This window comes from Mus musculus, chromosome 11, assembly GCF_000001635.26.
Source record: "Mus musculus strain C57BL/6J chromosome 11, GRCm38.p6 C57BL/6J".
Lineage (NCBI taxonomy): Eukaryota > Metazoa > Chordata > Mammalia > Rodentia > Muridae > Mus > Mus musculus.
In genome coordinates, this window is record NC_000077.6 from 93,537,273 (window position 1) to 93,553,107 (window position 15,835).

Here is a 15,835-nt window from a genome sequence, read left to right on the forward strand (position 1 = left end):
AACCCTCAAAGCACAGGCATCCAGATGATGGAGAACTACACGGGCTTCATCTGTACAATAGGCTAAGGCATGCATGTCTGTATCCCAGCTTTACAACTAAGAGGGCAGGTGCAGAGTGTGTGATTTGCCTGCATGGATGTCACATGTAAGTGAGGGAAGGTCCAGCCCTGATAGGATACTTTCCCTGCTACATCCATAGGATACTTACCCACACATAGCAATCAAGATCACATGGTTTGCGAAACTGTTCCTTGTGGCTAAAAGTAACAGATGCACAGATGCCGTTAGATCATGTTTTTATTTTTATTTTTTTAAAGATTTATTTATTGACTTTATGTATGTGAGCATACTATAGCTGTACAGATGGTTGTGAGCCTTCATGTGGTTGTTGGGAATTGAATTTTTTAGAACCTCTGCTTCCTCTGGTCAACTCTGCTCACTGGGGCCCAAAGATTTATTTATTATTATACATGGTACACTGTATCTGTCTTCTGATGCACCAGAAGAGAGCGTCAGATGCCATTACGGGTGTTTGTGAGCCACCATGTGGTTGCTGGGATTTGAACTCAGGACCTTCGGAAGAGCAGTCAGTGCTCTTCCCCACTGAAACATCTCACCAGCCCCAGGTCATGTTTTTATAAAGCCACATTTCATTGTTAGTCTTGGTTGGGACCTCTTCCCTTAGCAACATTTCAAAGTGGCTAAGGCCAAGAGGAAAGGAAGGGAGCTGATGGTACCAAGAACTCACATTGGGGAAAGGATAATCTCTTCTACCAATGGTCATAGGTCAACTACATATCCACATGCAGAAGAAGGAAAGAATTGTTTACATCAACTCAGAACTCAACTCTATGCTAAAGATTCAAACAAAATGTGAAACTACTAGGAGAAAACAAAGAGAAAAAGTTTCTAACTATTGGTATGGGCAATGATTTTTTTTTTATTTTTTAGATACAAATCTAAAAGTATAGGCAATAAAAGCAGGACTAGAAGGGACATCAATCCAAAGCCAAAGAAGCAATCAACAGGATAATTGATACTTGACAGGCTAATGATATCTATGAACACAGGCTGTGCGGACTAGATTTTATGTCAACTTGACCCAAGCTAGCATCAGTCGTCAGAGAAGAGGAACCTCAACTGAGAAACTACCCCAATGCCTTAGTCAGGGTTTCTATTCCTGCACAAGCTTCATGACCAAGAAGCAAGTTGGGAAGGAAAGGGTTTATTCAGTTTACACATCCACATTGCTGTTCATCACCAAAGGAAGTCAGGACTGGAACTCAAGCAGGTCAGGAAGCAGGAGCTGATGCAGAGGCTATGGAGGGATGTTCTTTACTGGCTTGCTTCCCCAGGCTTGCTCAGCCTGCTCTCTTATAGAACCAAGACTACCAGCCCAGAGATGGCACCACCCACAAGGGTACCTCCCCTCTTGATCACTCATTGAGAAAATGCATTACAGCTGGATCTCATGGAGGCATTTCCCCAACTGAAGATCCTTTCTCTGTGATAACTCCAGCCTGTGTCAAGTTGACACAGAACTAGCCAGTACACCCAATAAGATCAGACCATTGGCAAACCTTTAGAGCATTTTCTTACTTTGTGGTTGATGTGGGTCTAGTCCACTGTTGGTGGTGGTGACATCCTGGGCTGGGTGTATTGGATGCTATGAGAAATCAGGCTGAGCAGGCTAAGCAAGCCATGGGGAACAGGCCAGTAATCAGCACCCCTCCATAGCCATCAGCTCCTGCCTCCATGTTTTTACCCAGTTTGAATTCCTGCCTTAGCTTCCCTCAATGGACTGAGATTCAGTATATATAAGCCAAACAACACCTTTCCTTCTCGAGTCTCTTTTGGTCATGATGTTTCATCACTACAATATTAACCCCACTAAGACAGAGGTTAAGATCCAAAGTATATAAGGAACTCAATACTAAGAAAAGAAGTAATCCAACTAAAAATAACTGAAACACATTAATATTTGTTCCTCAAAAGAAAACATAAATGGTCAGGAGATGTGTGAGGAAACACACTCAACATCACCTATCAACAAAGAGATGTCAATCCTCAAAACTATGAAAGATAAGAACTGTTGGAAAAGATACAGAGAAAGGGGAAGTAGAGAATACCATATGTGCAAATGTAGATTAGTAAAGGCATTATGGAAAACAGTGCAGAAATCTCTTAGAAAATTAAAATAGAACTGTCATAGTCAATTAGTATAAAGGAGATATCTGTACCCTCACATTAATAACCAAGACATGTAACTAACCCAAGTGTCCATCAACAGAAGAATGTATAAACTATGAGACACACACACAATGAGAGACAAACACACCACACACACGCGCGCGCGCGCACGCACACACACACACACACACACACACACACACACACACACACGTACACACAAGCTTCAGCTCAAGAAAATAAGAAAATGTTTTGATTTGAGCAGATTGGCCTGTGACCATGTCTATGGAGGTCTGTCTGATGGTTGATGTAGAAGGTCATAGCCTCTATAGGTAGCACAACCTATAGGTAGGTTGGCCTGGGCTACAATAGAGAGATAGCAGAGAGTAAGGCAGAGAGAGCCTGAGAAGGAGTCCCTCAGCAGCATTCATCCATGGCTTCTGCTTCAGTTCCTGCCTAAATTCCTAACCTGCTTTCCCTTAATGATAAACTATGACCTGGAAGTATAAGATGAAATAAAACCTGTTCTCCCCCAAGTTTAGGTCATGATGTTTATCACAGGAACAGAAAGCACACTAGACTAGAACATGTGGAAAATGAACAGGTAGACAGACAGTCCGATGCCCAATGATCTTGCCTACATGTGGACTCTTTGAACGTTAGATACATAGAAGGGGAAAGTAAAATATTGTTCCCAGAGGCTAGGAGTGAGGAGAGTATTAGGGGGCTATTGGACAAAGAATGTAAAAATTTCAGTTCTACAGATTAAGTCTAAGAGATTTGTGGTGCAACACTGTAGTCTAGAACATTTCTAAGGATAGATTCTAAGAAAGCTCAATATATATAAAAAAAAATCACGTCGAGACTCGAGCCCCGGGCTACCTTGCCAGCAGAGTCTTGCCCAACACCCGCAAGGGCCCACACGGGACTCCCCACGGGATCCTAAGACCTCTGGTGAGTGGAACACAGCACCTGCCCCAATCCAATCGCGTGGAACTTGAGACTGCGGTACATAGGGAAGCAGGCTACCCGGGCCTGATCTGGGGCACAAGTCCCTTCCGCTCGACTCGAGACTCGAGCCCCGGGCTACCTTGCCAGCAGAGTCTTGCCCAACACCCGCAAGGGCCCACACAGGACTCCCCACGGGACCCTAAGACCTCCGGTGAGTGGAACACAGCGCCTGCCCCAATCCAATCGCGCGGAACTTGAGACTGCGGTATCTATGCACCAAATGCAAGGGCAGCCACATTCATTAGAGACACTTTAGTAAAGCTCAAAGCATACATTGCACCTCACACAATAATAGTGGGAGACTTCAACACACCACTTTCTTCAAAGGACAGATCGTGGAAACAGAAACTAAACAGGGACACAGTGAAACTAACAGAAGTTATGAAACAAATGGACCTGACAGATATCTACAGAACATTTTATCCTAAAACAAAAGGATATACCTTCTTCTCAGCACCTCACGGGACCTTCTCCAAAATTGACCATATAATTGGTCACAAAACAGGCCTCAATAGATACAAAAATATTGAAATTGTCCCATGTATCCTATCAGACCACCATGGCCTAAGACTGATCTTCAATAACAACATAAATAATGGAAAGCCAACATTCACGTGGAAACTGAATAACACTCTTCTCAATGATACCTTGGTCAAGGAAGGAATAAAGAAAGAAATTAAAGACTTTTTAGAGTTTAATGAAAATGAAGCCACAACGTACCCAAACCTATGGGACACAATGAAAGCATTTCTAAGAGGGAAACTCATAGCTCTGAGTGCCTCCAAGAAGAAACAGGAGACAGCACATACTAGCAGCTTGACAACACATCTAAAAGCCCTAGAAAAAAAGGAAGCAAATTCACCCAAGAGGAGTAGACGGCAGGAAATAATCAAACTCAGGGGTGAAATCAACCAAGTGGAAACAAGAAGAACTATTCAAAGAATTAACCAAACGAGGAGTTGGTTCTTTGAGAAAATCAACAAGATAGATAAACCCTTAGCTAGACTCACTAAAGGGCACAGGGACAAAATCCTAATTAACAAAATCAGAAATGAAAAGGGAGACATAACAACAGATCCTGAAGAAATCCAAAACACCATCAGATCCTTCTACAAAAGGCTATACTCAACAAAACTGGAAAACCTGGATGAAATGGACAAATTTCTGGACAGATACCAGGTACCAAAGTTGAATCAGGATCAGGTTGACCATCTAAACAGTCCCATATCACCTAAAGAAATAGAAGCAGTTATTAATAGTCTCCCAACCAAAAAAAGCCCAGGACCAGATGGGTTTAGTGCAGAGTTCTATCAGACCTTCAAAGAAGATCTAATTCCAATTCTGCACAAACTTTTTCACAAGATAGAAGTAGAAGGTACTCTACCCAACTCATTTTATGAAGCCACTATTACTCTGATACCTAAACCACAGAAAGATCCAACAAAGATAGAGAACTTCAGACCAATTTCTCTTATGAATATCGATGCAAAAATCCTCAATAAAATTCTCGCTAACCGAATCCAAGAACACATTAAAGCAATCATCCATCCTGACCAAGTAGGTTTTATTCCAGGGATGCAGGGATGGTTTAATATACGAAAATCCATCAATATAATCCATTATATAAACAAACTCAAAGACAAAAACCACATGATCATCTCGTTAGATGCAGAAAAAGCATTTGACAAGATCCAACACCCATTCATGATAAAAGTTTTGGAAAGATCAGGAATTCAAGGCCCATACCTAAACATGATAAAAGCAATCTACAGCAAACCAGTAGCCAACATCAAAGTAAATGGAGAGAAGCTGGAAGCAATCCCACTAAAATCAGGGACTAGACAAGGCTGCCCACTTTCTCCCTACCTTTTCAACATAGTACTTGAAGTATTAGCCAGAGCAATTTGACAACAAAAGGAGATCAAGGGGATACAAATTGGAAAAGAGGAAGTCAAAATATCACTTTTTGCAGATGATATGATAGTATATATAAGTGACCCTAAAAATTCTACCAGAGAACTCCTAAACCTGATAAACAGCTTCGGTGAAGTAGCTGGATATAAAATAAACTCAAACAAGTCAATGGCCTTTCTCTATACAAAGAATAAACAGGCTGAGAAAGAAATTAGGGAAACAACACCCTTATCAATAGTCACAAATAATATAAAATATCTTGGCGTGACTCTAACTAAGGAAGTGAAAGATCTGTATGATAAAAACTTCAAATCTCTGAAGAAAGAAATTAAGGAAGATCTCAGAAGATGGAAAGATCTCCCATGCTCATGGATTGGCAGGATCAACATTGTAAAAATGGCTATCTTGCCAAAAGCAATCTACAGATTCAATGCAATCCCCATCAAAATTCCAACTCAATTCTTCAACGAATTGGAAGGAGCAATTTGCAAATTTGTCTGGAATAACAAAAAACCTAGGATAGCAAAAAGTCTTCTCAAGGATAAAAGAACTTCTGGCGGAATCACCATGCCAGACCTAAAGCTTTACTACAGAGCAATTGTGATAAAAACTGCATGGTACTGGTATAGAGACAGACAAGTAGACCAATGGAATAGAATTGAAGACCCAGAAATGAACCGACACACCTATGGTTACTTGATCTTCGACAAGGGAGCTAAAACCATCCAGTGGAAGAAAGACAGCATTTTCAACAATTGGTGCTGGCACAACTGGTTGTTATCGTGTAGAAGAATGCGAATCGATCCATACTTATCTCCTTGTACTAAGGTCAAATCTAAGTGGATCAAGGAACTTCACATAAAACCAGAGACACTGAAACTTATAGAGGAGAAAGTGGGGAAAAGCCTTGAAGATATGGGCACAGGGGAAAAATTCCTGAACAGAACAGCAATGGCTTGTGCTGTAAGATCGAGAATTGACAAATGGGACCTAATGAAACTCCAAAGTTTCTGCAAGGCAAAAGACACCGTCAATAAGACAAAAAGACCACCAACAGATTGGGAAAGGATCTTTACCTATCCTAAATCAGATAGGGGACTAATATCCAACATATATAAAGAACTCAAGAAGGTGGACTTCAGAAAATCAAATAACCCCATTAAAAAATGGGGCTCAGAACTGAACAAAGAATTCTCACCTGAGGAATACCGAATGGCAGAGAAGCACTTGAAAAAATGTTCAACATCCTTAATCATCAGGGAAATGCAAATCAAAACAACCCTGAGATTCCACCTCACACCAGTCAGAATGGCTAAGATCAAAAATTCAGGTGACAGCAGATGCTGGCGTGGATGTGGAGAAAGAGGAACACTCCTCCATTGTTGGTGGGAGTGCAGGCTTGTACAACCACTCTGGAAATCAGTCTGGCGGTTCCTCAGAAAACTGGATATAGTACTACCGGAGGATCCAGCAATACCTCTCCTGGGCATATATCCAGAAGATGCCCCAACAGGTAAGAAGGACACATGCTCCACTATGTTCATAGCAGCCTTATTTATAATAGCCAGAAGCTGGAAAGAACCTAGATGCCCCTCAACAGAGGAATGGATACAGAAAATGTGGTACATCTACACAATGGAGTACTACTCAGCTATTAAAAAGAATGAATTTATGAAGTTCCTAGCCAAATGGATGGACCTGGAGGGCATCATCCTGAGTGAGGTAACACATTCACAAAGAAACTCACACAATATGTATTCACTGATAAGTGGATATTAGCCCCAAACCTAGGATACCCAAGATATAAGATATAATTTGTTAAACACATGAAACTCAAGAAGAATGAAGACTGAAGTGTGGACACTATGCCCCTCCTTAGCATTGGGAACAAAACACCCATGGAAGGAGTTACAGAGCCAAAGTTTGGAGCTGAGATGAAAGGATGGACCATGTAGAGACTGCCATATCCAGGGATCCACCCCATAATCAGCATCCAAACGCTGACACCATTGCATACACTAGCAAGATTTTATTGAAAGGACCCAGATGTAGCTGTCTCTTGTGAGACTATGCCGGGGCCTAGCAAACACAGAAGTGGATGCTCACAGTCAGCTAATGGATGGATCATAGGGCTCCCAATGGAGGAGCTAGAGAAAGTAGCCAAGGAGCTAAAGGGATCTGCAACCCTATAGGTGGAACAACATTATGAACTAACCAGTACCCCGGAGCTCTTGACTCTAGCTGCATATATATCAAAAGATGGCCTAGTCGGCCATCACTGGAAAGAGAGGCCCATTGGACTTGCAAACTTTATATGCCCCAGTACAGGGGAACACCAGGGCCAAAAAGGGGGAGTGGGTGGGCAGGGGAGTGGGGGTGGGTGGATATGGGGGACTTTTGGTATAGCATTGGAAATGTAAATGAGTTAAATACCTAATAAAAAATGGAAAAAAAAAATCACAACCCACGAAGATGTTAGATAGGTTTAGATATTATACAATACAGATTTCAAAAATGCTTATGAGATAAGCCTATGGACATTTAGCAATTTAAAATGAATAACCTTACAATAATGTAAAAGAAGGGAGGAGAGGAGAGTTGGAGGAGCTGAAAGAGTGAGAGAAAAAAACTGCTTCCAAGAGGAAGGAGGGCAGAAAAAATGAGAGGAGGGCATGTGAGCATCCTCCCTGAGCTCCATGAGAGACATGGAAGGTGAGAAGAGCCCAGGGTGTGCTCACTGACTGGTCTGCCTGTGTGCTGAACACTGTCGCTGCCAAGCACTGCGCCACATGTGATAGGAGCTGTCAGCACACAGCCCATTTTCTCCTTCCTGGGACATCATTTCCTCGTGTGCTAGAGACTCCATTACTGCTTCAAAGTATAATTCTCTCAAAGTAGGAGTAAGTGCGCACATATCATCTGCTTCTTACTGCTGCCATCTCCCAACATGGCATTCCATGATGTAGTTATTCATTCAAAGATTACTGAGGATACAGGATGCTATGGGGAAAGAATGACCCTTGGAATCAGATAGCCCTGGACTGAACCAAGGCTTCTTTTTCAGATCTCCCAGCTTTTTTAAGACAGAGAGTTCAGCACAGTGGCTTTCTACAGCAGGTGGTAAATGGCTGCTGTTGTTTTGATTGCAAGTTTCAATGCTCTAAAAACTCTACCAGCTCTTGAAAGGACTGGAGTAAGTCAGCCAGTGCCCTGTCCATTAAGGGCTCACTATACAGTCAAGGAACCTGATACCGTGATTGAGAACATAGTTTTGACCTGAAATGCTTGGGCCCAAGTCTAAAATTTGCTACACTTATGTCTCTTTTTATAATTCATACAATTAAAATGATATTGGCTGCCCATTTTGTAGGCCTAATAAGAGAACTGTGATTCAACACAAGTATTAGAACACCATCTGACCTATAATAAAGGGCGAAAAAGTATTCAGCAGGACTTCATATGATAGAAGAGTGGAGTATAAGTAACTAAAAATGTACAGTGGGGTGTACTTTAGCAGAGGAATAAATGAGCCCAAGAGGGAAAGACCACCTCCCTCTGGGTGCTCAGGAAAACATGACAGAGTACTTTTGCAAGCGTGTGGGAAAGAGCTGCAGCACAGGGGAAAATAAAATAGTTCTTCAATGTCCCACGGGCCTGAAACCATCCATAGCACTAGTGTAGAACAAACAATGATAATGGGTGAAGTGATGCAACTCATGGTAGTCCCAACCACGGGCGTCATTTATTCCCAGTAACAGCCTAACTGCTAGGGGTGAAGACCGTTCCCACTATACAGGAAAAAAAACCCAGAGCTCAGGTCTCACGGTGTGAGATGGAGCCATCGAGATGGAGCCGTCGATGTTGGTTCATTTTTTTTGTTTTGTTTTGTTTTGTTTCAAAGATTTATTTTTATTTCTGTTATTTTTTTTTCCAACACAGTATTTTCTTTATCGAGTTTTGGAAATTTCACATCATATATTCTGATCATACTCACTTCCCAGTACTCCTGGGTCCACCCCCATCCTCCCACCCTGTGACCCACCCAACCCCCAACAAAAGAAAGAAGAAGAAAAAAAAAACAAAAAAACAAGACAGCAGAGGTACGACAGCATCCTTTTCATTTAAGCTCACTTTGGAGACCAGATGGAGATGGGATGTAACAGAAGTCAATGTGAGTGAAGGCGAGGTGATGGGTAGGGATCGATGTTGAGCTTGGTGGTAGGATTATGCTTAGGTGTGTTAGTTAGAGCTGGAGAATTTGTTCCTAGCTTAAGATGTAGGTAAAGAGAGAAAACGGCAAAACTTGGAATCAGGCTTAGATAGGAGACTTGAACACTGGAATCGAGAAGGCTGTGAGGCTGAGGTGTGGAGTGGAAATGATGATCAAGTTGGTTTGGTCATATTATGTTTGAGACAAGTCAAACCCCTGCTTGGAGCAGGCAGGAGGCATGTTAGTTATTTTTCTTGCCACTCTGACAAAAGGCCTGATGGAGACAACTTAAGAGAGACAATGAGAGATTGACTTTGGCTGACACTTTCTGAGAACTCAGTCCACCACAGCAGAGAAGGTTCAGTGGCTGGAGTGGTTCTGTCCACAGGGGACACAGGAGCAGGTAACACTTGCAGAGTGACTTTTTCAATCTTGATGAACCAGGAAGTATAGAAAGCTCAGGTGGAACAGAGGAGGATATGACCCCAGAAAGCCTGAGGCCAGAAATCCACTTCTGTTCACTGGTGGTCCACAGACCATAAAGGTTCAACAACCTCTGAAAAGGCGATCTCAAAGTGCCAACCAGAGATGGTCAAGTGATCAAACATATGAGCTCACATTCAGACACTAACAAGAGGCCACGAAGTACAGACACAACCAGCAACTATTCTCAGCCTTTGTGACATATTGGAATGGCCTGCAAAGGTAGAACTCATGTCTGAGACATATGTAAGCAAATGTGTACATTCACACACACACATACACACACACACACGCACGCACACACACACACACACACACACACACACACACACACACACACACACACAGCATGCCCAACTTAATTGACCTAGGGTATGAACACTGGGGTCTTTTTTTTTTTTTCTTTTTAACATCCAGGTGATTCTAAAATGTAGAAAACTTTGAGACCCACTCTATCAGTTTGTTTTCAACTGCCATGGTAAAACACTCTGACCAAAAACAACTTGGAGAGAAAAGGGTTTATTTCTTCTTTATGATTCTGAGGTCACAGTGCCTGACTGAGAGAATTCAGGGCAGGGACTCAAGCAGGAACCTGGAGGCAGAAGCTGATGCAGAGGCCATGGAGAGATGCTGCTTGATGGCTTGATCCCCATGCCTTGCTCAGTCTGCTTTCTTACAGTAGTGCACTGAACCATCTGTTCAAGGATGACACTTTGCCCAGTGAGCTGGACCCTTTCACTTGGCCACCCATCAATCTCATCTCTGATGACTATACCTTGTGTAAGTTGGCAAAAGCTAACTGGCACACCCACTGCCCTGTTTCTAGGAAGTACGTAAGCCCATATCTCATTTAGAAGATCATCGAAGTATAGACAGTACTTAAACACAAGGGCGCTGGGCAGGGAGATAGCTCTGTTGGTCAGGTGTCTGCAGTGTGGGCATGAGAAACTGTTTCAATTTCACCTTAAAAAGCCTGGTATGGTAACACAAGTTTGTAATCCCTGCATGACAGAACCCAGAACATGAAGATCTTTGGGGCTCATTAGCCAGTTTATCTAGCCTAATCAACAAGACCAAGACCTGTTATTTAAATACATATGCATACCATATATTAAAGTACACAGTAAGGAGAGATACCCAAAGTTGTTCTCTGGTCTCCACAGATACATAGAGCCATTCATACACATACACACACACACACACACACACACACACACACACACACACACACACATGACAGAGGACCAATTAAGATTGTCTGTTAAGAGCATTAGGCTGGAGAAGAGAAAAGTCAAAACCTTGAACATCTCTGAGCAGAGGACTCCCAAGCCCTGGGAAACCTGAATACCTGGAGGCTAAATTTATAAATAAATAAATAAATACATACATACATACATACATACATACATACATAAAGCTTACATTTAAAAAAGAACAAGGAAACAGGCTCTATACTAAAAAAAAAAAAAAAAAAAAAAAGAAAGAGAAAGAAGAGGAGGAGGAGAGAAACTTCTGACAAAGGAGACTGAGACTCAGGGGACAAAGCCACTACAATTCTTCTCTGTAAAATACTGGGCACCTGCAAGGCCAGGACTCACCTGATATTCTTTATGTTCAGGCTCTCTCCTCTCTCCCTCCCTCCCTCTGTCTCTGCCTCTTTCTCCTTCCCTCCCTTTCTCTCTTCCCCTCCTTTCTCTCTTCCCCTCCCTCCCTCCCTCCCTCCCTCCTTCCCTCCTCCCCCCATTCTCTCAGCTGTTTGGCTACTGCTCAGGCCCATTTCTATTCCCTGGTCAGTGGGATGCAAATCAATTCAGTCAGCAGCTGTTTTTCCTTCTGATTGTTTGTTCCAATACCTATTATTCCACATTTGTCCATATTAAATTGCATTTTGTCATCCATTATCCCACGTCTTCCAATGATCTGGGCCCCTCTGCATTTGATTGCAAGGCTCAGTGATTTGTGGTGCCTGCAAAAGCTGTCATGTGCAGATTTGAAATCCTTCTTGCAGGGCTATTACGTGGGTCGTTAGCATCCATAACACGGAGTGGTTGTACCTGGTAGCTCTGCAGAGGGAGGAGATAAGAGAGGTATGACTTACAGTGTGTTATCATTCTCAAGAAGAGACCCCAGCATCCCTCCCTCATTCTGCCATCAGGATGTCCCCTCCTGTCACACACTGACACGGAGAGGTCATCTTAAATGATCCTCAGCCTCCAACCTGGAGTGCTCATTCCACCCTCGCAGCATTCGTGGCCCACAGGAATTATCAATAATTTAATAAGCTACTCACAGTAGCATGCCTCTGGCTATCTCTAATCAAGCTGTGAGTTTTTCTCCAATCATCTGTGACCAAAATGTAAGGGACATTTCTAGAGATCCAACATTCCTTGACATTTTTTACGTGTGAGTCTCCAGGGAGCCACATCTGTAAATGACTGATTTTTACCACCGCCTGTCCAGTTTTGCCTTCCCACATGTGAGATGCCAAGGCATGTTTATGAGGATGTTGTATAGCTTTTTCAGGCAGGAATTCCAAGGTCAAAGGTACAGTTATGAAGCACAAAGAACCCCACCCCTACCTCTTTAAATGTCCAAACCTCCTCCAGCTCTAGATACCTAGATAGTTCCTGCTCTGCTCCCATGTGTATGTATGTGTGTGTTCTTATGTGTACAGGTACACATCTGGATGTCGGTAGGGTGTGCTTATATGTGTATGTGTGAAGGCCAGAGGACAACCTCAGATGCTATTCCTCAGACATGATCCACCTGGTGCTGCTGCTGCTATTCTTCCTCTCCCCCCCCTCCTCCTCCCCCTCCTCCTCCTCCTCTTCCCTTTCTTCTGTTGCTCTGTTGTTTTCAGACAGACTACTTCCATGGGCCTGGAGCTCACCACATAGGCTGGCCACAGAGCCCCAGGGATCCACCTATCTCTGCTTCCCTAACCCTGGGATTACAAGCACAAACTATCTCCACCGCCATTGTTGGTTTGAATTGTGGATTCTGAGGACTACACTCAGGCCCTCACACTTGTACAGCAAGCACACCACTGACCTGGCCATTGCCCCAGACATTTCTCCTTTTAATGACATTTCACTTCATTCTTTTCAGCTCAGACTTTTAAATACTTTAAGGCACCATAAACCATCCTGGGAATCCTGCGAAACAATTGACCAAAGAATCTTTCTTTTCTCCAGACACACTCAGAGAATACCTACTCTAGGCCAGGGGCAGGGATATGCACTCTTGTCCCTGAGGTCGAGGGATAGACAAATATAAGCATTCTGATCTCATAGTGAACGAACTCAGGCTAAGAACGAACTTTAACTATATCATTTTAATTCTACCTTTCTGAAGCCTCTTCCCCAAATGCTCTTTTATTCCCCAGATATCCCAGCCCGTCTTTCCAGCCTGGACAATGTCAGCCTCCACAGAGCCTTTGGAATGACTTGGTACAAAGACGAGTAGTTAGTGCCAGTGAGGCCCAGATATCCTGCAGTGCACCATACTGTCCCCCCGCATCTGACAAACATGTAATAAGGGGGTACCCTATTTTTACATGATTGCTCTAACATATCATCTATGGCTTAACACACACTTATCCTATAATGCCAAGGACTAGAAAGCCAAAGAGGGCTTCATGAGGCTAATGCTAGGGCTCTGGAGGAATCCCTGCTTTCGGTAGGGAGGGGCTCCAGGGGAAACATCCATCAAATCTAGGAATGGAAATCTAGAGGTTGCAGCCTTCCAACGTCTACCTTTGCCAGTGTGACTCTGCCTACCTCCCTCCCTCATTATAAGGATCCTTGTGCTTATTTCATCAAGCTCAACTAGATAATCCCAGACCACCTCCCCAAATCAACGTCCTTAATCACATCTGTAAACTTATTTTCCTTCCCATGTAGGACAACACATTCATGGATGCCAGGCATTAAAAGGTGAAACTTCATTAAAGGGTCCTGCCTGCCATCCAGTGGGTAAAATATTCAGGGGTCTGACTGATGCGCTGATGGCATCAGACTCTAGAGGGCGCCCTAACACACTAGTGATTCCCTTGCTAAATGGTAGTGCAGTTAGCAGTTACCCAAATTAATCCCCTGGATTATGGTACCTTCTGTTCCATAGGAGAGTCTGAGAATACCAACACAAACATTTTTGGAGGGTGGTCTGGCCTTGTAAGGATGAGTTTAGGGTCTCAAGAAAATAGCCACACAATTCAAAGTGTTTCACAAACAAGTTTCACTCCTGTCAAAGGGTACACAACCCCAGTTGGCACACAAGCAAGCTAGCACACCCACCAAAGCGCTGCTGGGTTCTCCATCCTAACACAAAGGAGTCCTACCCTACTCTGAGTCGTCAGAGCTCAGACTCCCATTCTTAGGCAACTGGAACCAGTGGTGTAGTTTCTAGGAAGAAGTGGAACTTGAGCACGTATTTGGATTTCAACAAATCCTAATCCTGGAGGACTTTGAATTTCAGACATGTGGCTTCTTTACTGTCGGTCGCGCGCACACACATACACACCCGTGGAATTTCCTTTTATTTAACCCTTTGATAGAAAAGAATATATTTTGTGTACATGCCCAACAGTCTCAAGTTTCCTACATCAACTGATATGAAGTGAAGTGCTTTTCCTACTTTATTTAAAGTAATGTCAATAACTGTCAATGTGTTCATAGCAACCACTCATTGGGGAGCCATCTAAAAGTAAGGAGGAAAGGTGAGAGTTTTGCACATTACACATACACACATACACACAGGATGGGGTGGGAGACTGGAAGGAGACAAAGAGAGACAGAGACATAGAGGCTAGTTACACAGATAATTGGGAATCAACTTCATCTAGACACAGTAATAGTAAGACATTGCCAGCAGCCTTTCCATCTGAAAACCTCTCTCATAACCATTCTCTCATTCCATCCACACAGCGAATGGAGAGGAGCTGGAATATCGCTTTTATTGCCCTTTTACAGATTAAAAAAAAAACAAAAAACAAAAAAAAACCACTGTGACAGTAGAGCCTTGTTAGCCTAGCCAAGGTTGCAGAGCTGATGAACTTCGGAGTTGTGGCTCGGGTCCTTGGACACCAGCACCAGAGGTTCTGTCTTCTCTGTGCACTGATTCTGGAGTCCCTACGGAGACTGTATGCAAAGCAGGGAGCCGTTTCCATCCCATCTCATCCAAGCTTTAATTGGGCCTCTCATTTCTATGGAGACAGCAGGAAGCCATGGGAAGGATTTAGATGCAGAGGTCAGACGAGCCCAGCTTCTACGTCTATAACTTGGAGGTGCTGAATTTCAGTTTGACGAAATGTTTTCCAAACAAACCTGGTCATTAGAAACCCCTAATGTGATACTGTTTTTTAAAACAAGATTACAAATATTCATGCTTCCTCAGTCTGTGGGTTCAGTAGTTTTGAAGGAGAAGCAAAGACACCTTGATGTGTGGCCCACACACCTGGTGGTTCATATAAACAGACAAGCCTGGGAAAGAACTGATCACAAAAGGTTTTCATGTCTCAATGGGTTGTACACGTCAACCTGGCCCCGCTCTGCCATTTTCAGGTTGGCTTTCTGTTCTTCCCATTTTCATGGGAAGCCCTTGCCTTTTCATTCATTTACTACCAAGTAGTGTGGTTTTTCCTCTTCTACAGAGCTGCAAAGCTTTCTCAAAGAGAATAAGGTCTTCTCTTCACTGGAATGGGGCCAGCCTTTGGGTGATGGCAGCAAACAATGGCTTATGCAGGAGAATCCAGTGAGTTTCTCCTGCATTGAGTAGCCACATTCACTATAGCCTTTCACATCCATCCAGGAAGCAAACCTACCTAGCCATTGCCTTTATTTTACATATCAGCTGATTTATAAACTGCACCTCCTGTCTAGGGCTCTGAGTATATACTCATATAAACAACACACCCCACAGTCAAATAACATCCCCGGAGATAATCCAGTCTACCCATCGTGGGAAGGAGAACTTTGATTTGGCTCATGGCTGTGCCATGGCTCAGCTTTTGGAATAAACACCACATAA

General features: G+C 43.1%; 1 protein-coding gene across 5 annotated transcripts in view; it reads left to right on the plus strand.

Annotated features, from left to right (window-relative positions):
- The window catches only part of Car10 (carbonic anhydrase 10), a 504,947-nt gene that overhangs the window by 440,468 nt on the left and 48,644 nt on the right, over positions 1 to 15,835 (plus strand). The gene's annotated exons all lie outside the window — the stretch shown is intronic.